A 23309-nucleotide genomic window follows, 5' to 3' on the forward strand; every position below is an offset into this window, starting at 1 on the left:
CCAAGCTGCTGCAAGCAAAGCCAACAGAATACTGGGATGTATAAAAAAGGGGATTCACTCCAGAAATAAAGAGATTATTCTTCCACTCTACAAGACTCTGGTCCGGCCACATCTGGAGTATGCTGTCCAGTTCTGGGCACCGGTCCTCAGGAAGGATGTGCTGGAACTGGAGAGAGTCCAGAGAAGGGCAACAAAAATAATTAGGGGAATGGAGGGCTTCGGCTATGAGGAAAGACTACAAGCATTGAACTTATTCTCTCTGGAGAAGAGACGATTGAGGGGGGGATATGATATCAATGTACAAATACTGTACTGGCGACCCTAGCATAAGGAACAAACTATTCAGAGAAAGGGAATACAATAAGGCACGTGGCCACAAATCACCACCATCAAAATTTCAAAGGGCGTACATTTTTCATTGCATTTTCTCACTACCTATAACGGTTTAGGAGGCCCTGAAATGTCAAGATACCACAAACCCCCCCCCCCAAGTGACCCCATTTTGGAAAGTAGACACCCCAAGCTGTTTTCTGAGAGGCATGGTGAGTCCATGGAATATTTTATATTTTGCCACAAGTTTTTGGAAAATTAAACATTTTTTTTCACAACGTTGTCACTAAAAGATAAATTTCTCACACATGACATGGGTATATGTGGAATGACACCCCAAAACACATTCTGCCGCTTCTCCTGAGTATGGGGATGCCCCATGTGTGAGACTTTTTGGAAGCCCAGCTGTGTACAACCAATCAACACTCTCAGGTTTTCTAATGGCGTAAATTGTGCATGTCACCTCTGCACTACCTGTCACAGTTTCGGAGGCCCTAAAATTCCAAGATAGCACAACCCCCCCCCCCCCAAATGACCCCATTTTGGAAAGTAGACACCCCAAGCTAATTGCTGAGAGGCATGGTGAGTCCATGAAATATTTTATATTTTGCCACAAGTTCCGGGAAATATATATATATATTTTTTTTTTTTAACACAAAGTTGTCAGTAAATGATATATTGCTCACACATGCCATGGGTATATGTGAAATGACACCCCGAAATACATCCTGCTGCTTCTCCTGAGTACAGGGATACCCCATGTGTGAGACTTTTTTGCAGTCTAGCCGAGTACAAGACCCCGAAAACCAACCCCCACTTTCAGGCTTTCCAAGGGCGTAAATTGTTGATTTCACTCCTGACTACCTATCACAGTTTCGGAGGCCATGAAATGCCAAGACAGCACAACCCCCCCCCCCCCCAAATGACCCCTTTTCGGAAAGTAGACACCCTAAGCTATTTGCAGAGAGGCATGTTGAGTGTTTTGCAGATCTCACTTTTTGTCACAAAGTTTTGGAAATTGAAAAAAGAGGAAAAAAAATGAATTTTCCTGTTTTTCTTCATTTTCCAAAAAAAATGAGAGCTGCAAAATACTCACCATGCCTCTCAGCAAATAGATTGGAGTGTCTGCTTTCCAAAATGGGGTCATTGGGGGGGGGGGGGGGGTTGTGCCATCTTGGCTTTTTATGGACTTCAAAAGTGTGATAGGTAGTAAGGAGTGAGATCAACAATTTACGCCCTTAGAAAGCCAGAAGGTGCGGATTGGTTTTCCGGGACCTGTTATACTGCCAAAAAGTCTCACACATGGGGTATCCCTGTACTCAGGAGAAGCAGCAGAATGTATTTTGGGGTGTCATTTCACATATACCCATGGCATGTGTGAGCATTATATCATTTACTGACAACTTTGTGTAAAAATATATATATATATATATATATATATATATATATATATATATATATATATAATTATAATAATATATAAATAATAATTTTCCCGAAACTTGTATAATAATAAAATAATAATTTTCCTGAAACTTGTGGCAAAATATAAACTATTCCATGGACTCACCATGCTTCTCAGCCATTAGCTTGGAGTGTCTACTTTGCAAAATGGGGTCATTTGGGGGGTTTTGTGCTATCTTGAAATTTCAGGGCCTCTGAAACTGTGACAGGTAGTCAGGGGTAAAATCAGCAATTTACGCCATTAGAAAACCTTAAGATGTGGATTGGTTTTCGGGGTCGCGTACACAGCTAGGCTGCCAAAAAGTCTCACACATATGGTATCCCTGTACTCAGGAGAAGCAACAGAATGTATTTTGGGGTGTCATTTCACATATACCCATGGCATGTGTGAGCAATATATCATTTAGTGACAACTTTCTGTAAAAAAACAACAAAAAAAAAAGAAATAATAATTTTCCCGACACTTGTGGCAAAATATAAAATATTCCATGGACTCACCATGCCTCTCAGCAAATAGCTTTGGGTGTCTACTTTTCAAAAAGGGGTCATTTGGGGGGTGTTTGAACTGTCCTGGCATTTTATGCTCAATCTTATCCACACATCACCCACTCTTCTAACCACTTGAAAACCAAGCCTTTTCTGTGACTTTTTTGTTTACATGAAAAAATATTTTTTTTTTACTAGAAAATTACTTTGAACCCCCAAACATTATATATTTCTTTAAAGCAGAGGCCCTATAGAATAAAATGGTGGATGTTGCAAATTTTTTTGTCACACGGTATTTGCGCACAAATTTTCCAAACGCAATTTCTGCGAAAATTTTTTTTTTTTAATTTATTGCACAAATACACAATTCCAATTTGTTTGGTAAAATTTAAAAGATGATCTTATGCCGAGTACATAGATACCAAACATGACATGCTTTAAAAATTGTGCACGCCTCTGCAGCAGCAACAAAGTACGTACATTTTTAAAAACCTTTAAAAGTCTTTACAGGTTACCACTTTAGACTTACAGAGGAGGTCTACTGCAAGAATTACTGCACTCGACCTGGCGTTCGTGGCGATACCTCACATGCATGCTGCAATTGTGGGTTAAATATGTCACGAGACCAACGCTTGCATGCGCCATTGTGCGCAAGCACGGGGGGACAGGGGGGGGGGCTTGATTTTTTTTTTTTTTGCATTTTTATGTTATTTTGACACCTTTCCTTTCTTTTTTTTTTTTTTTTAATTTTTTATTGTTATCACAGTGAATTTAAATATCCCCTATGATAGCAATCTGTAGTGACAGGTACTCTTTTTCAAAAAATTGGGGTCTTTTAGACTCTAGATCTCTCCTCTGACCTTAACGCATCTGACCACACCAAAATTGGTGTGATAAAATACCTTCCCAATTTCCCAATGGCCCTGTTTATTTCTGGCGAAACAGAAGTCATGAAATGCTCGTAGCTTCCGGTATCTTAGGCCATAGAGATGATTGGAGCCATTCTCATCTCCAATTAGCTCTATGGTTAGATAATTGAACCACTGGCTGCACTCTTGGGTTAACCGGTGGGACAGGAGAGCCAGAGAAAAACCACAGAAGGCTGCGGAAGGCGGCGGTGGGGGGGGGGGAGTCCCCTCCCACTGCATGTAAAAAGCAGTCTAGCGGCCAATTACCTGCTAGGATTGCTTTTACATGTAAGCCGACCGCTGGCTGTAAAAAACGATACCAAGATGATGCCTAAATCTGCAGGCATCATCCTGGTATAACCACTCAAAGTCCAGCAACGTACCAGTACATTGCTGGTCCTTGTTTGGCATATACAGTGCCTTGCGAAAGTATTCGGCCCCCTTGAACTTTTCCACCTTTTGCCACATTTCAGGCTTCAAACATAAAGATATAAAACTGGATTTTTTTGTGAAGAATCAACAACAAGTGGGACACAATCATGAATTGGAACGAAATTTATTGGATATTTCAAACTTTGTTAACAAATAAAAAACTGAAAAATTGGGCGTGCAAAATTATTCAGCCCCTTTACTTTCAGTGCAGCAAACTCTCTCCAGAAGTTCAGTGAGGATCTCTGAATGATCCAATGTTGACCTAAATGACTAATGATGATAAATAGAATCCACCTGTGTGTAATCAAGTCTCCTTATAAATGCACCTGCACTGTGATAGTCTCAGAGGTCCGTTTAAAGCGCAGAGAGCATCATGAAGAACAAGGAACACACCAGGCAGGTCCGAGATACTGTTGTGGAGAAGTTTAAAGCTGGATTTGGATACAAAAAGATTTCCCAAGCTTTAAACATCCCAAGGAGCACTGTGCAAGCGATAATATTGAAATGAAAGGAGTGTCAAATCACTGCAAATCTACGAAGACCTGGCCGTCCCTCTAAACTTTCAGCTCATACAAGGAGAAGACTGATCAGAGATGCAGCCAAGAGGCCCATGATCACTCTGGATGAACTGCAGAGATTTACAGCTGAGGTGGGAGACTCTGTCCATATGACAACAATCAGTCGTATACTGCACAAATCTGGCCTTTATGGAAAAGTGGCAAGAAGAAAGCCATTTCTTAAAGATATCCATAAAAAGTGTCGTTTAAAGTTTGCCACAAGCCACCTGGGAGACACACCAAACATGTGGAAGAAGGTGCTCTGGTCAGATGAATCCAAAATCAAACTTTTTGGCGACAATGCAAAACGTTATATTTGGCGTAAAAGCAACACAGCTCATCACCCTGAACACACTATCCCCACTGTCAAACATGGTGGTGGCAGTATCATGGTTTGGGCCTACTTTTCTTCAGCAGGGACAAGGAAGATGGTTAAAATTGATGGGAAGATGGATGGAGCCAAATACAGGACCATTCTGGAAGAAAATCTGATGGAGTCGGCAAAAGACCTGAGACTGGGACGGAGATTTGTCTTCCAACAAGACAATGATCCAAAACATAAAGCAAAATCTACAATGGAATGGTTCACAAATAAACATATCCAGGTGTTAGAATGGCCAAGTCAAAGTCCAGACCTGAATCCAATCGAGAATCTGTGGAAAGAAGTGAAAACTGCTGTTCACAAACGCCCTCCATCCAACCTCACTGAGCTTGAGCTGTTTTGCAAGGAGGAATGGGCAAAAATTTCAGTCTCTCGATGTGCAAAACTGATAGAGACATACCCCAAGCGACTTACAGCTGTAATCGCAGCAAAAGGTGGCGCTACAAAGTATTAACTCAAAGCGGAGTTCCACCCTGGGAATACTTTTTTTAATAAAAATACCCCCGGGACAGTCAGGGCTAGTACATTCCACAATGGCTAGCCTCTGATCTGTCCCGGGTTCCCCTCACTTTTAGGAGAAATACTTACCTTGAAAAAGTATTGTCCAGCGCTGCCATCTCAGGTGTGGGCAGCTTGAAGCCAGCGCAATCCTCTTCTGCGTCCTCTTCCGTCTTCTTCGGTCCCACGATGCACTGCACCGGCCCCGCCTTTACTTCCGGTGCGTGGGCATCATCCCTCCACAGCTTCTGGGCATGCCCAGAAGCTGTTTAGAAGGGAATGGTGCGCGCGCCCCGGAATTGACGTCGGGGCCGGTGCAGGCGCAATGATTCCTGGGAGCGATGACGTTCAGCTCCCAGGAATCATTGCAAAGCCAGAAAGTGACGACGGGCCATGGCCGCCGAGGGGAGGAAGAAGGAAGTAAGGTAAGTATATTTTCTTCTATACGAGGTAAGTAAAAAAAAAAAAAATGCGATTATCCATTTGTTTTTCAGGTGACGAGAAGATGGAGGTAAGTATAAATTTACGGTGGAACTCCACTTTAAGGGGGCTGAATAATTTTGCACGCCCATTTTTTCAGTTTTTTATTTTATAAAAAAGTTTGAAATATCCAATACATTTCGTTCCACTTCATGATTGTGTCCCACTTGTTGTTGATTCTTCACAAAAAATTACAGTTTTATATCTTTATGTTTGAAGCCTGAAATGTGGCAAAAGGTCGAAAAGTTCAAGGGGGCCGAATACTTTCGCAAGGCACTGTGGGGTTTTTTTTTTTCATGCAGCCTGTGGGCTGAACGAAAAAAAAGAGAACCTATCAGAAATCAGCACAGGAATAATGTGTAGTATTACTCATCATTAACCGCCCAAACAACCACCCACTGAATTTAATGATGGGTATACACGACACTATCCACGTATTCCAAAATAGGATTTTAACTGCAGTGCTGAAATCAGAAAATCACCACAGCTGCTGCCAGCAAAGGTATCCATATATGCTGAGCGCAAACGCTGTTTGTGTCAGAATATATAAAATCAATGTCGTGGCAGCCGAAGAGTTCCTGCAAGAGAAACAGGTCACAAAAGAATGAAAAAACAAACAAAGTACATTAAAAGTACAGTAGGAAGAGTAGAAGAACATATAAAATGACTGACACAACAACAGTTTTTGGATCCTTTTATTTTTCTTTCTAACTGTTGTTCCTTGATTTGGGAGTGCGATCTTCCAGCTTGGGTCTCTCAAAATGTCGATGGACATCCAACATCTTTCGAGACCCTGTGTTTGTGTGCCCTACACTGTGTCGTGCTGTACCCTACACTAATACTCCACTAGTGTATGGTAGCGCTCAAAACATTCCCCGATGCAGAGACCAGGTTGGTCAGGACATTTGGGACAATAATAACGGGTGTCATGCCTAAATTCGCGCCTGCAACAGACACAACATTTTCTTTGGTGGTATCTTTGGGTAGGGGTACTCGGGAAGACATGTGAAAAATGCCTCTCATGCAGCCGGCTCACTGCATCTGGAAGGGGAAGTTGGGCAGGCATGCCTCCTGGGTACAGGTAGGCAAGGATGATCTCTTTCTGGAATTCCCGGAATAGGTATAGGACAAAGGCGTTCAGCATCGCCAATTGGAATAAATAAACAGACCCTTTTTTGTACCAGCGTCTGGCTTTACGGGCAACCAAATACGGCGCCAAAAGCTGGTCGTTAAGGTCCACCCCTCCCATATTAAAGTTATATTCGTGGACACAGAGGGGTTTCTCCATAACGCCAGTTGCCGTAGGGATTTGGATCGTCGTGTCTGCGTGAAGGGAGGACAGAACATAAACATCCCCTGTATCCTTCCACTTCACCGCAAGCAATTTGTCCGTTTTCAAGCAGGCTCTCGCCCCCCGACTAAGACGGGAATCTACAAGCCATTGGGGGAAGCCCCGGCGATTAGGTCGCACGGTGCCACATGCGCCAATTTGTAATTTGAGCAGGTGACTAAATAGTGGCACTCTTGTGTAAAAGTTGTCCACGTACAAATGGTACCCCTTTCCGGATAAGGGTGACACCAAGTCCCAAACAATCTTGCCGATGCTCCCTATGTAGTCTGGACAGTTGGGGGGCTCCACACAACTATCTTTTTCCTCATAGACCCAGAAACTAACTGTATAACCTGTGGCCCTGTCACACAATTTATACAGCTTGACCCTGTACTTGGCACGCTTGCTGGGGAGGTACTGTTTCATAGCAAGGCGGCCAGTAAATTTAATCAGGGACTCGTCAACGCAGACAACTTGTTCAGGGGTGAACAAGGCTGCAAACCGCTGATTGAAGTGGTCTATGAGGGACCTAATTTTGTGGAGCCAATCATATGCAGGGTCTCCCCGAGGACAGATTTCATTGTCGCTGAAATGCATAAATCGCAGAATTTGCTCATATCTCGCCCTGGACATGGAGGCAGAGTACATGTGCATATGGTGAAGTGGGCTAGTGGACCAATATAGCCGCAATTCACTCTGTTTGGTTATGCCCATGTTGAGGGAAAGGCCCAGAAAGATTTTAAATTCGGCAACCTTTATAGGTTGTCTGGCAAGGGGCTAATTTGGGTTGGCGGCGATGAACTGTTGTGCATATAAATTTGATTGATCCACAATAGATCTGAAAAGATCTTCCGTGAAGAACAGCTCAAAAAAGTTCAGGGGCATAAAACCATCTGTCTCCACGTGGATTCCAGGTTGGGTAGTGAATGGGGGAAGTACTGGCGCTGTAGAATCAGTGGGTTGCCAATTGGGATATGCCAGCGCATCAGGGAGGGCACTATGGGCTCTACGGGCCTGTCTTAGAATAAGCGGTGGCTGCGGGCCACTACTTGTGCTAGCCACCGCACCAGATTCAACTTACATAGTTAGTGAGGTTGAAAAAAGACACAAGTCCATCCAGTTCAACCCATGATGCGTGTGTGTTTGCTTTTAACCGTACATTGTGTACCCCTGTATGTTGTGGTCTTTAAGGTGTACATCTAATAGTTTTTTGAAACTATCTATGCTCCCCGCTGATACGACTGCTTGTGGAAGAGAATTCCACATCCTTACCGCTCTTACAGTGAAGAACCCCTTACGCACTTTAAGGTTAAACCGCCTTTCCTCAAGTTTTAGTGAGTGGCCACGTGTCTTATTGTATTCCCTTTCTCTGAATAGTTTGTTCCTTATGCTAGGGTCGCCAGTACAGTATTTGTACATTGATATCATATCCCCCCTCAATCGTCTCTTCTCCAGAGAGAATAGGTTCAGTGCTTGTAGTCTTTCCTCATAGCCGATGTCCTCCATTCCCCTAATTATTTTTGTTGCCCTCCTCTGGACTTTCTCCAGTTCCAGCACATCCTTCCTGCGGACCGGTGCCCAGAACTGGACAGCATACTCCAGATGTGGCCGGACCAGAGTCTTGTAGAGCGGGAGAATAATCTCTTTATTTCTGGAGTGAATCCCCCTTTTTATACATCCCAGTATTCTGTTGGCTTTGCTTGCGGCGGCTTGGCATTGCATGCCACTGCCAAGCCTGTTGTCTACCAGTACCCCCAAGTCCTTTTCCATCCTAGACTCACCCAGAGGTTCACCCCCTAGTGAATAGCTTGCTTTCTGGTTTCTGGCACCCAAGTGCATTACTTTACATTTTTCTACATTAAACCTCATCTGCCATGTGGTTGCCCACCCCGTTATTTTGTTCAGGTCTGCTTGCAAGATTTCCACATCCTGCATAGAAGATATTGGCATGCCTAATTTAGTATCATCTGCAAATACTGAGATTGTACTAGATATCCCCTCCTCTAGATCATTTATGAATAAATTAAACAGGATTGGTCCCAGGACAGAACCCTGGGGGACCCCACTTTCCACACCCCCCCAATCCGAGTACTCCCCATTAATCACCACCCTCTGTACTCTCCCCTGGAGCCAGGTCTCTATCCAGGTACTCACCTTATGATCCATACCTACCTTCCTTAGTTTGTACAGTAAGCGTTTGTGAGGAACGGTGTCAAAGGCCTTTGCGAAGTCCAGATACACCACATCCACAGGCTTACCTTTATCTAGGTGGCAGCTCACTTCATCGTAGAAGGTTAACAGATTGGTTTGGCACGAACGATTTTTCATGAATCCATGCTGATTTCTACTTATAATACCATTTTCATTACTAAAGTCTTGTATGTGGTCCCTTATCATCCCCTCCAAAATTTTGCAGACTACTGATGTTAGGCTGACCGGCCTATAGTTACCCGGGATATATCTCGGCCCCTTTTTAAATATTGGTACCACGTTGGCTTTTTTCCAATCAGCTGGCACCATACCCGTCTGTAAACTATCCTTAAAGATCAAGAATAATGGTCTGGCAATCACCTGGCTGAGCTCATTAAGAACCCTCGGGTGCAAGCCATCCGGTCCCGGGGATTTATTTATGTTAAGTTTCTCTAGTTTAGCTCTAAGTCTATCCTCTGTTAGCCATGGCGGCACTTCCTGAGGTGTATTATTTAGTTCGGCCTTACAAGCGGGTTTCGTGTAGCCCCCCGATTCCTTTGTGAAGACTGAAGAAAAGAAATTATTTAACACTTCCGCCTTTTCTCTGTCCTCAGTGGCCATTTTTCCTTTATCATCTTTTATGGGGCCAATGTGCTCTGGCCTGGCTTTCTTACTGTTTATATACTTAAAGAACTTCTTGGGGTTCTTTTTGCTCTCCTCCGCTATATGTCTCTCGTGTTCTATTTTAGCCGCCCTGATTTCATCTTTACATTTCTTATTACACTCTTTGTAGTGCTTAAATGCTGCCAATGACCCCTCAGTCTTGTATTTTTTGAAGGCCTTTTCTTTAGCTCTAATATACATTTTAATGTTGGAGTTTAGCCACCCAGGGTTTAGTTTTGCTCTTTTAAATTTATTTCCCTGTGGAATGCACTGGCCCACTCCCTTGTTAAGTATGCTCTTGAAGCACTCCCATTTTTCCACCGTGTTCTTTGTTCCCAGGGTTCTATCCCATTTGATATTTTCTAGCAGCGAGCGCAGTTTAGGGAAATTGGCTCTTGTGAAATTCAGCGTCCTTATATTACCCTTGTGTTTCCTATTACTGTAATTAATACTGAAACCAATTGACCTATGGTCACTGTTCCCTAAGTTGTCCCGTATTTCTATATCCGTGATCAGGTCTGTATTGTTGGTAATCAGTAGGTCAAGTACCGCATTGCTTCTTGTCGGTGCATTCACCATCTGACCCATGAAATTGTCCTGCAAAACATTTAGGAACTGCCGAGCCTTGGCTGAGTGTGCGGTTCCTTCTGCCCAGTCTATATCTGGATAATTAAAGTCCCCCATTATAATGACATTTCCCATCCTTGCTGCCAATCCTATCTGTAACATGAGGTCCGCCTCACCCTCCTCCCTCTGGTTGGGGGGCCTATAGCATACGCCCAATATTACCTTCCCCGCCGTGCCTTCCCTTTGAAGCTCTACCCATAGGGATTCTGCCTCGTCCATAGCTCCATTATTAATATCATCCCTCATATTTACCTGTATACTGTTCTTAATATACAAACATACCCCTCCCCCTTTTTTACTTTCTCTATCTCTGCGATAAAGGGAATACCCCTGAATGGACGCCATCCAGTCGTGAGAGCTGTCAAACCAAGTCTCAGTTATCCCCACAAAATCTAAGTCCTCCTCAAATATCAGCAGCTCCAGCTCTCCCATCTTGTTGGCCAGGCTTCTGGCATTGGTATACAAACCTCGTAATTTTGATCGGTTATATTTATCCTCTTTTGATGTTTTTAGGCTGCTCTCTTGATTTTTCCCCGTACCCACCCTGGGTATAGGAGCTCCGCACACCCTATCGCTAATGCCCCCATTTCTGCCCTCTGAAACTTGCTTTCCACTGGGTAATTCTACCCAACTGCACTTAGGGGACTCGCCACTTCACCAGGTGATACTGCAGTGCTGGTTGTAGTAGGTCCAGGGTGTACTAGGCCGCTGGCGCTTGCCAGGTCGCCAGAAGGATGAGCGGCACTAGTACCCACACTCTGCTCCATATGAGCACCCTGCGATTCCTGCATCTCAACAACTCCAGAATGGGGTCGGGTACGCCTGGGTCTAACAGGGACCCATCTGTCGTCGGAGCTATCTGTCAGGGAGCTGCTGCTGTCATCTGGTTTCTTATACTGACCCTGATTCTGCCAGTGAGGCTTCCCCATCGCTCTCATCTGACATGGTCATTATACTATATATATCTCTTCACCACTGTACCAACGTTTGGTCATTTTGGTAACTAAATTTACCGGTACAGTAGTGCGACTCACAGGTAATAAAAGCACCTGGTTGTAAAGAAATATTTCAAGTGCTACCAAAAAAAACTGCTAATGCTAGCAGGGATCAGGCCTAGAGGTTTTGTGTGTTGTGTTTTTTTGTAAGTGACAGTAATCTATTGATTACTACACTTGCCTGGGTGAAAGGGTTAAATGCAGGTGCTGGCCGGAATCAGTGCTGATCATGCAAACACCGCGTTTTGGGAACCCTAAACTATGGGGGCGTTAGTATAGTTCTGATCAGATCAGATATTGATCTGTTCAAACACTATACTAGTAATGGAAGTGTATGTGCGTGCGTGTGTGTGTGGTAATCAAGGGGTTATTTCTAACTATGCGCCGGGGATCTGGGGGGGGGGGTTGGCGGGGACCCTAAACCTCCTTTGAGATAGAAACTAACTCGCTAGCGCAAACTCAAGTCACAATCACACTAATACAAAATACAGTAAAAACAGTATATTATGTGTGTATTAGTGTGCAATTTGACAGGGGGGAAGGGGTTAACTGGATGTGATCAGGGGGGATCAGGGGGTTAAATCTTTATTGGAAGGGGCTGGCGGGTATCCTAAGGATAAAAGGAATGGTGGCAAGCGCTAAACCTGGTCACAAGTCACACTTATACGGGTATATAGAAAATGCTATATACTGTATACAGTGTGTGTTGTGGCAGGGGGTGTAGGGGTGATCAGGGGGAATCTTTATTGGGGGGGTGGCGGGGACCCTAAACCTCCTTGGGACAGAAACTTAGTCGCTTGAGCTAATTCAGATCACAATCACACTAATACAAAAATACAAAAACACAGTATATTACGTTTGTATTAGTGTTGAATGTGACAGGGGGGTAGGGGTTAACTAGGGGTGATCAGGGGGGGATCAGGGGGGATCAGGGGGTTAAATCTGTATTGGGGGGTGGCGGGTATTTTAAGTGAAAAAGGGAGGGCCGCAAGCGCTACACCTGACCACAAATCACACTTATACGGGTATATAGGAAAATGCTATATACTGTATACGGTGTGTGTTGTGGCAGGGGGTGTAGGGGTGATCAGGGGGGTATCAGGGGGTTAAATATTTATTGGGGGGGTGGCGGGGACCCTAAACCTCCTTGGGACAGAAACTTAGTCGCCTATGGTAATTCTGATCACAATCACACTAATACAAAAATACAAAAACACAGTATGTGAAAACTAATTTAAACCCGCGCTTATGGATTAAAATAAAAACCACCAAATGAAATTAAATATCTCCAAGTGAGCAAAGGTGTATAAATTTCTGTACGAAAAAAAAAAAAAGGTGTGTATATATAAAAGAGCAGCTGCTGCGACACTAAGAAAAACTTAGGGATGATAGACAACACAAATTTAAGCAGCGCTGGCCCTTAGTATTATTAAAAATAATATTAAATAAATAACACTGTGTTTCTCCTGGGAAAAAAATAAATATGTGACACTCTGATATTATATGTGAGTGTTTAAAATTCCTATTAAAATGTATTAAACAATTATGCAACAACTGTAAACAAATGTTGTGAAATAACAGTATTAAAGTGATAAAAATGAATATAAAGTGCTAAGAAATCGTGCTAGAGTCCATAAAAAATGTGAAATATAGTAGTCCTTAAGTGATCCAAAATATAAGGTGCCCCAGTGCCGGTGAAACAATACAGTGCTCCAAAGTGAAAAGTGCCCCTCCTGGTTCGCTACTCACCACAACGCCAATATTTGAGAGCCTCAACTATATTACACATAAGCCTTGGCACCAGGATAATTTTCTCCGTACACCTTTCACTATAAGTAAGGGTCCGCTTACGCATCCACCATTAAAATAGAAAACAAAGGGCGTACATAGTGAAGTATGTAGGTATGGGTTTATTTCTGCTTCATAGCCAAATGCATACTTACAACAAGTAAGAGAAAGTAGGCATGTACAGCATAGAGCCTCGTGGTTACGCCGCTCGGCGTGCGTTCCACGGGCAGGAAGTGATAAACCGGAAGTGACGTGCCGCTCCGTGCGTGACAGGAAATACATCAACACGTTTCGCCGTAAGTTCCGGCGTTTTCAAAGACATCATTTCCTGTTTACACCGGCCTTTTATATGGTAGGCAAACCAGTCGTCATATCCGGATGTCATATTAATTCGGAACTTTATCGTGCAAAAACATAACAAATCCTCAAATACAATATCAAGATTGGTATATTGGCACTACCAACCGACATTCTATATTTAGAACATATAACTTATTTAAAACATTAGATGAATTGCGGTATGTAAGTTCCGGACTTCACTTCCTGTTTACATCAAATTGACATATATAAAAACATATTTTATTTGACGCATTAGCTATTAAAAACATACAAATATTAGACATATACATTTCAATCATAAAAATAATAAAAATAATCTGAGTTAGTTTGTTAATATTGATTTAAAATTCATTTATTATTAAAAAAAATATTACATATTAAGAGAATTTATGGGCAATAAAGGAAGGTTTCTAAATTAATATCATTATTATTATGCATATATTGTGGACTCCGATTAAAATGATATATTAAAATTACTCTGAAATTAAAATTAATTGAATATTAATCAAATTTTATTCAAATCAGAGAATAAACAATTAGAAGATAAATGGCAATGTTAGTAAGGCATTATTTTTATTATTATATTGTTTATATATATAGAGGAGAATAAATTCATTATGTCAATATCTATATTAATAGACTTTATGATTGTATTATGATCAAAAATTATTTAATTTTCAATATTTATTCTGTATGTTGGATTTTAATATTTATTATATATAAATTATTTTATTAATTTAATTTTGATTATATTAAGGAGATCTAAATGTAGGTTCCAATATGAGGTTTGGTAGGGAGAGGAATCATTTATATCATACATATACTATGGGGAAATGGGGAAGGGAGGGGGGGGAAATAGGAAGAAAACAGAGAGAAGAGCTTATTGTACGGTCTTGGGTTACCAGTTGGATAAAAAGCAATTGACATCAACGTCCACGTTTAACCCCTTTGGTTTTAATGTCTCTAAACGGTGGATCCATTGTGTCTCATTCTGTGAAATAGCTTTTTTGAGATTGCCGCCCCTCCAATGAGGCTCAATTTTGTCAATACCACAGAAAGTTAAAACGGCAGGATTACTCTGATGTGCTATCTTAAAATGGTGGGAGAGACTGTGGTTTTTAAACCCCTTTTTTATGTTTAGAACATGTTCTCTGAGTCTTGTTCTCAGTTCTCTCGTGGTCCTACCCACGTACTGTAATCCACAAGGGCAGGAGAGAAGATAAGTTACGTGGGTGGACGCACAGGTAATAAATTTGTTAATTTTGTAAGTTTTACCATTGTAAGAAGATTTGAAGTCGCTGCTTTTCCTTTTCCTATATCTCGAGGTTCTGCAGACCATGCACCTACCGCAGCTGAAAAAGCCCACCTGATCTAGGAACGTACAGGTTTTTGTGGGTGGGTTAATTACATTGTGCGCCAACTGTAACCTCAGGGTCTTAGGTTTCGTATAAATAAATTGAGGTTTCGGGGGTAGAAGGGTCTTTAAAACTTTATCTTTTAATAGAAGGTGCCAGTGCTTTTTAAATATTCTTTCAATTTGGGAATGCTGTCTTGAGAAACTTGTTAGAAAGGCTAGACTGAAGTCTTTTTCTTTATTTTTCTCCTTTTTCTTAAATAAGTCTTTACGTTCAATATTTCTGACCTTATTTTTAGCTACTAAAAGATCTCTTGTTTTGTACCCTTTTTCTTGAAATTTTTTTATAATTACATCAGCTTGTACATCATAGTCACTTTTTCTGTTACAATTTCTCCTTATTCTCATTAACTGGCTGTTTGGAATTGTATTTAGCCATCTGGGGTGATGGCAACTTCCCACAGGGATGTAGCCATTTGCATCGACTTCTTTAAAATAAGTTTTGGTAAAAAGCCTATTGGAATTTTTAAAAATACACAAGTCTAAAAAATTAATATTATTAAAATTATAAACATGGGAGAAAGAGATATCATACTGATTATTATTCATAAATGTTAAAAACCGATCCAACGAGTCCTGCGTGCCTTTCCACACGATAAAAATATTGTCTATGTATCTCTTGTAAGTGATGAGTTCTTTTGGTCTGTTTTTAAAAATCTGTTCACTTTCCCATTTTTGCATAAAAATATTGGCTATGGAAGGAGCATATTTGGCTCCCATAGCCACACCCTTTTTTTGTCTAAAAAACTTTTTCTCATGCCAAAAAAAGTTGTGGCTCCTTGCGAGATCCAATCCTTGTAACAAATATTCTTTCTGTTTCGTTTTTATTTCCGTTTGGTCTAGGGCCCATTTTGCTGCTCTTAGGGCATGCTCTTGCTTGATATTGGTGTAGAGGGAATTGACATCTACTCCCACTAGAATGTCATTCTCCTCTACCTCTAGATCTTTTAAGATTTCCATTAAATGTTTGCTATCGCGTAAATATGCCACACCCTCTTGTGCCAGGGGCTGGAAAAAACAATCCAGGTATTCTCCTAGCCTTGATAAGAGGGAATCAACCCCACTTACTATGGGCCTCCCCGGTGGGCGTTCCTTGTTTTTATGGATCTTCGGTAGGTGGTATATAACCGGCACCCTAGGTGCATCGGGTACCAGATACCGACTTTCTTTTTTATTTATAATGCCTTCTTTACTTGCCCATTTGACCAGCTTTGTTAGTTTGGCTTTAGATTTATTAGTAGGGTTTCCTTTTAGCAGTTAATATGTGTCTGGGTCACTAACCAATCGATTTAATTCATCTAGGTAATCTTTTTTGTTTAAAATTACAAGGCCACATCCCTTGTCGGCGGCTCGGATTACTATATTTTTCCTCTTTTCCAAGGATTTCAGACCCCTTTCAATATCCTCTTTTTTCCTTGAGTTTTTTATTTTCATACTCTCTAGATCGTTTTCTACCATAGCTTTAAATACATCTAAAAACTGGTTATTCAATAATTTAGGGTTAAAAACAGACTTGTTTCTTAGTTTAGTGTATGTAAAATCTCCCATGGGTGCAATATTTTCTGAGGTTTTGCCAGCATAGTATTTTTTAATATTTAGTTTTCTGATGAATTTTTGTAGGTCGATATAGGTATCGAATTTATTTAGACTTTTTTCTGGCACATATTTCAACCCTAGGCTTAAAACTTTTAACTCATCTTCTGAAAAAGTGACACTACTAAGATTCTCTTAATATGTAATAATTTTTTTAATAATAAATTAATTTTAAATCAATATTAACAAACTAACTCAGATTATTTTTATTATTTTTATTATTGAAATGTATATGTCTAATATTTGTATGTTTTTAATAGCTAATGCGTCAAATAAAATATGTTTTTATATATGTCAATTTGATGTAAACAGGAAGTGAAGTCCGGAACTTACATACCGCAATTCATCTAATGTTTTAAATAAGTTATATGTTCTAAATATAGAATGTCGGTTGGTAGTGCCAATATACCAATCTTGATATTGTATTTGAGGATTTGTTATGTTTTTGCACGATAAAGTTCCGAATTAATATGACATCCGGATATGACGACTGGTTTGCCTACCATATAAAAGGCCGGTGTAAACAGGAAATTATGTCTTTGAAAACGCCGGAACTTACGGCGAAACGCGTTGATGTATTTCCTGTCACGCACGGAGCGGCACGTCACTTCCGGTTTATCACTTCCTGCCAGTGGAACGCACGCCGAGCGGCGTAACCACGAGGCTCTATGCTGTACATGCCTACTTTCTCTTACTTGTTGTTAGTATGCATTTGGCTATGAAGCAGAAATAAACCCATACCTACATACTTCACTATGTACGCCCTTTGTTTTCTATTTTAATGGTGAATGCGTAAGCGGACCCTTACTTATAGTGAAAGGTGTACGGAGAAAATTATCCTGGTGCCAAGGCTTATGTGCAATATAGTTGAGGCTCTCAAATATTGGCGTTGTGGTGAGTAGCGAACCAAGAGGGGCACTTTTCACTTTGGAGCACTGTATTGTTTCACCGGCACTGGAGCACCTTATATTTTGGATCACTTAAGGACTACTATATTTCACATTTTTTATGGACTCTAGCACGATTTCTTAGCACTTTATATTCATTTTTATCACTTTAATACTGTTATTTCACAACATTTGTTTACAGTTGTTGCATAATTGTTTAATACATTTTAATAGGAATTTTAAACACTCACATATAATATCAGAGTGTCACATATTTATTTTTTTCCCAGAAGAAACACAGTGTTATTTATTTAATATTATTTTTAATAATACTAAGGGCCAGCGCTGCCTAAATTTGTGTTGTCTAAAAACACAGTATATTACGTTTCTATTAGTGTTGAAAGTGACAGCGGGGTAGGGGTTAACTGGTGGGGATCAGGGGGGGATCAGGGGGTTAAATCTTTATGGGGGGGTGGGGGTAATTTAAGTGGAAAAGGGGGGGTCGCAAGCGCTACACCTGACCACAAATCACACTTACACAGGTATATATGAAAATGCTATATGCTGTATACAGTGTGTGTTGTGTCAGGTGGTGTAGGGGTTAACTGGGGGGGGCGATGTGCCTATCTACCTGTGTGTGGGTGTGCTTGATGCAGTACTCACAGTTAGATGTGCTCTCCTCTCACGCTGGATCCAAAAAGGATCATGGGAGGGGAGAGCACGTCTTTTCTGAGCCTGTGTTTACATTTCACAGGCTAAGAACAGGATCTGATTGGGCAGGACCGATCTACAGGTCCAGGACAAAAATGATTGGCCTGGACCTGATGACTGATCCGTTCTGAACCCAATCGAGCCATCGGTGGCAGCGGGGGGGGGGGGGGTGCGGGAGTGCGTACAGGAGCGGTGGGAAGTGCCGACGTAGATCTACGTCACTTTGCCTGGCTGGGGCTGACTGCCGACGTAAATAATTAGCAAAAGCCAATTGAGGGGGCAGGAGAATGCTAGGAATGTGATTGGAGTGACTAGGGGGTCCATAGTCCAATCATTAGTGAATACGTCCCCCAGTATATAAGATAGTCCCCACCAAACTCCTAGCATTGTTGTACAGGGACATGGAAGAGAGTGGAAGCAGTTCTGTTAATTTTACTTTACAAGTGTCATTTAGAATTTATTAGTGTGAGGAAAGGGATATATAGTGTAGTTAGGGTGTTCTTTTACACTTTAGTTAGATGCAAAAATGTCGTTTCTGAAGGGAAAGTGTGAAGTGTCAGGGTGACCATAATGTAGTGTAGGGTGAACTGACTGCTATGGCAGGGTGACCAAACCCTTCCATATCAGGGTGACCGTAATGTAGTGTAGGGTGAACTGACAGTGACTGCTATGGCAGGGTGACCAAACCCTTCCATATCAGGGTGACCGCTATAGAGAAAAGCTAGCTTCTCTGAAGTCACTTTCGCTGCAGTAATATAGCTTCGCCCCTGTCAGCTTGCTTTTTGGCTGCAGGCGTCTATAGGGATTTTTTGAGCACATGTTTGGAGTCAGGCATGACATCTGAACATGTGTATAGGGGGTATATAAACACACCCATGTATGTACATATACACCTGCACATATATAGGTGTGAAAGGAGCAGAAAACACTACTTGCGCTAATGAAATAATTAACACCAATATAGTGTATGTGTAAAATACATGTAAGTATGTGTGTATATATACCACTATACACAAGTTCAGATGTTTTGCCTGCTTTCAAAGAACCCAAGAAAATGCCCAAAAAAAATGCTAGCGTCAAAAAAAAAAAAACGCCCAGGTGTGTTGTTGCAGGCATTTTTTGGGGGTTTTTGGAGGCAGGCAAAACATCTGAACTTGTGTATAGTGGTGTATATACACACATACTTATATGCATTTTACACTTAGACATATATAGGTGTTATAGGAGCGGATCCATATTAGTGTAAATGATTTCATTAGCGCAAGCATATATTTCTGCTATTATCACACCTATATATGTCTAGGTGTATATATATACATATAAGTATGTGTGTATATATACCCGTATACAGAAGTTCAGATGTTTTGCCTGCCTCCAAAGAACCCAGAAAAATGCCCAAAAAATGCCCAAAAAAATGCTAGCGCCAAAAAAAAAAAACGCCCAGGTGTGTTGTTGCAGGCATTTTTTTGGGGTTTTTGGAGGCAGGCAAAACATCTGAACTTGTGTATACGGGTATATATACACACATACTTATATGTATATATATACACCTAGACATATATAGGTGTGATAGTAGCAGAAATGCTTGCGCTAATGAAATCATTTACACTAATATGGCTCCACTCCTATAACACCTATATATGTTGAGAAATTAATCCTCAAAAATACTAATTTGCCTAATAATTCTGCACTCCCTGTATGTCTAAGTGTAAAGTACATATAAGTATGTGTGTATATATACCACTATACACAAGTTCAGATGTTTTGCCTGCCTCCAAAAACCCCAAAAAAATGCCTGCAACAACACACCTGGGCGTTTTTTTTTTTTTTGGCGCTAGCGTTTTTTTGGGCACTTTTTTGGGTTCTTTGGAGGCAGGCAAAACATCTGAACTTGTGTATAGTGCTATATATACACACATACTTATATGTATTTTACACTTAGACATACAGGGAGTGCAGAATTATTAGGCAAATGAGTATTTTTGAGGATTAATTTCTCAACAGCTCCCAGACACTGTTCAGAGAGGTGTACTGTTTTCCCTCCTTGTAAATCTCACATTTGATGATGGACCACAGGTACCCTTTCTTGCCAGCCACGCTGTGGAGTACTTGGACGCATGTGATGGAGCATTGTCCTGCATGAAAATCATGTTTTTCTTGAAGGATGCAGACTTCTTCCTGTACCACTGCTTGAAGAAGGTGTCTTCCAGAAACTGGCAGTAGGACTGGGAGTTGAGCTTGACTCCATCCTCAACCCGAAAAGGCCCCACAAGCTCATCTTTGATGATACCAGCCCAAACCAGTACTCCACCTCCACCTTGCTGGCGTCTGAGTTGGACTGGAGCTCTCTGCCCTTTACCAATCCAGCCACGGGCCCATCCATCTGGCCAATCAAGACTCACTCTCATTTCATCAGTCCATAAAACCTTTGAAAAATCAGTCTTGAGATATTTCTTGGCCCAGTCTTGACGTTTCAGCTTGTGTGTCTTGTTCAGTGGTGGTCGTCTTTCAGCCTTTCTTACCTTGGCCATGTCTCTGAGTATTGCACACCTTGTGCTTTTGGGCACTCCAGTGATGTTGCAGCTCTGAAATATGGCCAAACTGGTGGCAAGTGGCATCTTGGCAGCTGCACGCTTGACTTTTCTCAGTTCATGGGCTGTTATTTTGCGCCTTGGTTTTTCCACACGCTTCTTGCGACCCTGTTGACTATTTTGAATGAAATGCTTGATTGTTCGATGATCACGCTTCAGAAGCTTTGCAATTTTAAGAGTGCTGCATCCCTCTGCAAGATATCTCACTATTTTTGACTTTTCTGAGCCTGTCAAGTCCTTCTTTTGACCCATTTTGCCCAAGGAAAGGAAGTTTCCTAATAATTATGCACACCTGATATAGGGTGTTGATGTCATTAGACCACACCCCTTCTCATTACAGAGATGCACATCACCTAATATGCTTAATTGGTAGTAGGCTTTCAAGCCTATACAGCTTGGAGTAAGACAACATGCATAAAGAGGATGATGTGGTCAAAATACTCATTTGCCTAATAATTCTGCACTCCCTGTATATAGGTGTGATAGGAGCGGAGCCATATTAGTGTAAATGATTTCATTAGCGCAAGCATATATTTCTGCTAGTATCACACCTATATACTGTATGTCTAGGTTACATAGTTACATAGTTAGTGAGGTTGAAAAAAGACATCAGTCCATCCAGTTCAACCTATGATGAGTGTGTGTGTGTTTGCTTTTAACCGTACATTGTATACCCCTGTATGTTGTGGTCTTTAAGGTGTCCATCTAATAGTTTTTTGAAACTATCAATGCTCCCTGCTGATATGACTGCTTGTGGAAGAGAATTCCACATCCTTACCGTTCTTACAGTGAAGAACCCCTTACGCACTTTAAGGTTAAACCGCCTTTCCTCTAGTTTTAGTGAGTGGCCACGTGTCTTATTGTATCTCCTTTCTCTGAATAGTTTGTTCCTTATGCTCGGGTCACCAGTACAGTATTTGTACATTGATATCATATCCCCCCTCAATCGTCTTTTCTCCAGAGAGAAAAGGTTCAGGGCTTGTAGTCTTTCCTCATAGCTGATGTCCGCCATTCCCCTAATTATTTTTGTTGCCCTTCTCTGGACTTTCTCCAGTTCCAGCACATCCTTCCTGAGGACCGGTGCCCAGAACTGGACAGCATACTCCAGATGTGGCCGGACCAGAGTCTTGTAGAGTGGGAGAATAATCTCTTTATTTCTGGAGTGAATCCCCTTTTTTATACATCCCAGTATTCTGTTGGCTTTGCTTGCGGCGGCTTGGCATTGCATGCCACTGCCAAGCTTGTTGTCTACCAGTACCCCCAAGTCCTTTTCCATCCTAGACTCACCCAGAGGTTCCCCCCTAGTGAGTAGCTTGCTTTCTGGTTTCTGGCCCCCAAGTGCATTACTTTACATTTATCAACATTAAACCTCATCTGCCATGTAGTTGCCCACCCCGTTATTTTGTTCAGGTCTGCTTGCAAGGTTTCCACATCCTGCATAGAAGATATTGGCATGCCTAGTTTAGTATCATCTGCAAATACTGAGATTGTGCTAGATATCCCCTCCTCTAGATCATTTATGAACAAATTAAACAGGATTGGTCCCAGGACAGAACCCTTTCCACACCCGCCCAATCCGAGTACTCCCCATTAATCACCACCCTCTGTACTCTCCCCTGGAGCCAGTTCTCTATCCAGGTACTCACCTTCTGATCCATACCTACCTTCCTTAGTTTGTACAGTAATCGTTTGTAGGGAACGGTGTCAAAGGCCTTTGCAAAGTCCAGATACACCACATCCACAGGCTTACCTTTATCTAGGTGGCTGCTCACTTCATCGTAGAAGGTTAATAGATTGGTTTGGCACGAACTATTTTTCATGAATCCATGCTGATTACTACTTATAATACCGTTTTCATTACTAAAGTCTTGTATGTGGTCCCTTAACATCCCCTCCAAAATTTTGCAGACTACAGATGTTAGGCTGACCGGCCTATAGTTACCCGGGATATATCTCGGCCCCTTCTTAAATATTGGTACCACGTTGGCTTTTTTCCAATCAGCTGGCACCATACCCGTCTGTAAACTATCCTTAAAGATCAAGAATAATGGTCTGGCAATCACCTGGCTGAGCTCATTAAGAACCCTCGGGTGCAAGCCATCCGGTCCCGGGGATTTATTTATGTTAAGTTTCTCTAGTTTGGCTCTAAGTCTATCTTCTGTTAGCCATGGTGGCACTTCCTGAGGTGTATTATTTAATTCGGCCTTACAAGCTGGATTCGTGTAGCCCCCCGATTCTTTTGTGAAGACTGAAGAGAAGAAATGATTTAACACTTCCGCCTTTTCTCTGTCCTCAGTGGCCATATTTCCTTCATCATCTTTTATGGGGCCAATGTGTTCTGGCCTCGCTTTCTTACTGTTTATATACTTAAAAAACTTCTTGGGGTTCTTTTTGCTCTCCTCCGCTATATGTCTCTCGTGTTCTATTTTAGCCGCCCTGATTTCGTCTTTACATTTCTTATTACACTCTTTGTAGTGCTTAAATGCTGCCAATGACCCCTCAGTCTTGTATTTTTTGAAGGCCTTTTCCTTAGCACTAATATGCATTTTTATGTTGGAGTTTAGCCATCCAGGGTTTATTTTTGCTCTTTTAAATTTATTTCCCTTTGGAATGCACTGGTCAATCCCCCTGTTTAGTATACTCT

This window comes from Pelophylax lessonae, assembly GCF_965119305.1.
Source record: "Pelophylax lessonae genome assembly, chromosome: 9".
In the NCBI taxonomy this organism is placed as follows: Eukaryota; Metazoa; Chordata; class Amphibia; order Anura; family Ranidae; genus Pelophylax; species Pelophylax lessonae.